A 3346-nucleotide genomic window follows, 5' to 3' on the forward strand; every position below is an offset into this window, starting at 1 on the left:
CTGAGGTTAGTTATGAACTCAGATCTTCCTAACTCTTATGAATTTATCCACTGTGCTACCTAATTGCCCTAGTATATCATCTAGTATATAATGAATATAATATAAAATATAAACCACTTGAGACCTATAAGTATCTTACTTTTATAATTGTGTCCTCACTGACTGGCATAATGCTTGATGTATGGTAGGTACTTATTAAGTACTTGTTGACTGATTATCTGACTGATATAAATTGAGAATCTCAACAACAACACTAAAAAAGTATCCATCGATATATACAAATATTATTCCATTGTAGATAAGATCATAAAAGAGTCATTTGTTCTCTTTCCATGATGTCTGTTACCCAACAAACCATTCTGTTTAAGTCTGCTTACTTAGAACAATGCGAGAAACATCAGTTCTTAAACAGAGGCATGGAAGTACTCCCTGAGAAGTATTAGAAAATCTTTCTACTGTCACCTAAATTATCAATTCAAAAACCCCATGTCATAGAAATCTAGTACATTATGTCCTGTTCAGACTGTTTAACAAGACAGAAGCATTAAAAAAAAAAAAAAAAATTGGGGCCAGGGAGATTCCAGCATTAGAAATTCTGCAACTGAAGATTTCTTACCCATCTTGTTAAACAGTCTTAATTTGCATACACACCAGATCTGTTTTATATATGGTTGATATATATATATATATATATATATATATATATATCTTGTAAATATAGTACCAAATGCTTGTAAATAAGTACCAAATGAAGTCTCTATCATTACGGCAATAAATGTGAATCTTTTCATTCAGTAAACAGTAGTAATAACTAAACATAGCACAGAAAATTATATTTTGATCTTTAAATAAATATCAGTAAACAAAATAATAAAGAAGATCTCAAAAAAAGCTATAATAGCAACATGATAATTGGACTACATAGTTTATATTTATGGGAAAGATACACTTCCATAGCAATCCTTAGGCCCAGAAAAGCATTATCTTAAGTGATGTAATAGTTTTTCCAGAAGGTATGAGGGGAAACATTTAATTTTTCTTCAATTCATTTGCAAAGGAAATTACTGATCCAGAACTATCTGATGTTCCAATAATGCCTTTTAGCCTCTTCCCATCTAAGTGTGGTGCATTATGTCTACCAATGCCAGGATGTGGGAACTCACAGAGAGAGTAGGAAAAGAGCTTCTCTTTCGCCCACTCTATTCCCTTCTCCCTGCCAAAAAAAAAAAAAAAATTAAAAAAACAAGAAACAAAAACAAAACCTCAACAGTACTGATAAAGCTTCTAGTTTAGAGCCCATGTGTCTATGTGTACTAGATAGTTTTGTTGTAATACTAAGCCCCTGAATCCAGTATATTAAACAAGTCAAGTCTATGCATAAGAAAGAATTTTAAAAGATATTAAAAAACACAAAATGATTTTGCTTCAGGGATCCTTCAGGATGCTGATTCTTACTGAATCCAATAAAGCAATATTGCATAAAGAGATTTAAAAGGCTAGTATATACGGTGATCAAGTCTGATGCAAGTGGCTGTCTTCAACAATGAGATGATCCAAATCAGTTTCAATTATTAAGTAATGAAGAGAACTAGTTACACCCAGCAAAAGAACTATGGGAAATGAGTGTGGACCACAACATAGCATTTCTACTCTTTCTGTTATTGTTTGCTTGCATTTTTGTTTTCCTTTTCAGGTTTTTATCTTTCTTTCTAAGTCCAATTTTTCTTGTGCAACAAGATAAATATATAAATACGTATACATATATTGGATTTAACATATACTTTAGGGTGGAGCCAACATGGCAGAGAGGACACACGCATCTATGTAAGCTCTTCCTTGCTCTCAGACTATTTCTTTTATGAAAGGGCTCAGAATTAGTGCTTGACTAAAAAAAAAAAAAAAAGAATATTGGGAGTATAACACATTACCAACAGAAGATATCCTCAAAATTCACCAGAAAAGGTCTGTTTTTGCTCGTAAGCGGGGACGACTAGACCAGGCGCAACATCAGGCAAGTTGGCAGTGAAGCAGGGAAGGCAGCTTACACTGAGCAGACCTGAGTGGGGCAGGGTATGGTTTCAACTGGTGGAAAATTTATGGAGAGAAATTTACCACAGTGTTAGCTGCTCTGCCCTGGCAGCAAGCTAGTAGATCAGCAGAGAAGCTATAAACATAGGGGGTAAAGACTATAACTCCAAAATGCTAGAGTTTCTAGGGACCTGGCCACACCTCCCCAGCACCCAGGAGTGACTCAGCACTATCTCAGTGGGCAACCACTGAGCACAGGGCAGACTCTGATCCCAGCGCAGCCATTGCTGTCCCATTGCTGCTTCACTGCTACTTCCTGTTGTCTGTAGAGAAAGCTTGGTAACACCACACTGCCCCTAAAGCAGACTGCATTTGCTTTTTTGTTTTCTTTGTTTCTTTTTTGTCAAAATGAGTAAAAAGTTAAAGCAGGTTCTAACTATAGATAGCTTCTATATGGATAGAGAGCAGACATCAAACCCTAAGGAGACTAAAAACAGATTATCTATAGATGAATCCTCAAAGGGGGATATGATCTGGTCCCCATCATACAAGGCTCTGATAGAAGAAATTTGAAAGATTCTTACAAGAGAGCTAGAAGAAAAATGGAGAAAGGAAAGAGAAGCTTGGCAAGAGAGTCTGGATAAGTCATCCCACTCATTTAAAGATAGAGTGGATAAAGAAATCAATTCCCTGGAAAACAGAATTAGTGGGGCAGAGCCAAGGTGGCGGAGAAAGCACACATGACTTTCTAAGCTTTCTCATAACCCTCATGACCAGTTATTAAATTCAGCCTCAAAAATAGCACTTGACTGGTAAAACCCACGAAGATTGAAAGTACAACAACTTACCAGCCGAAGAAAATCTGGAAGTTTGTCAGAAAAGGTTTGTCCTGAGGAGCAAGAAAAGACCAGCACAAACAGGGAAGTAGGAGAGGCTAGCAAAAGGAGCTGATGGGGGAGGGAGTGGCCTCTGTGGCTAGAAAAATTACAGAGACAATTCTGGCATAAGCTGATTGTTCTGCTCTGTTTGCATAACAGCAGATCAGCATAGAAATCAAGCCAAAGACAAAGGGTACTCTAAAAAATGCCAGAACCTAACAGGATCTGGCTATACCCACCCAAAACAAGAAGTGACTCAGCACACACTGTAACACAGCTCTGCAGCCCCATTCCACAGTAGAGGGCTTTTCCTTGGGGCAGTTACAAACCTGCATAGCAGGGGGACACAGCCCGGGACAGCTGCTAATCTGCACAATGGGGGGCTCGGCCTGGGGCAATAGAACTTTCACAGCATGTCTGCGCTTCCTCGGGCAGAGACA

This window comes from Antechinus flavipes, chromosome 3 (assembly GCF_016432865.1).
Source record: "Antechinus flavipes isolate AdamAnt ecotype Samford, QLD, Australia chromosome 3, AdamAnt_v2, whole genome shotgun sequence".
In the NCBI taxonomy this organism is placed as follows: domain Eukaryota; kingdom Metazoa; phylum Chordata; class Mammalia; order Dasyuromorphia; family Dasyuridae; genus Antechinus; species Antechinus flavipes.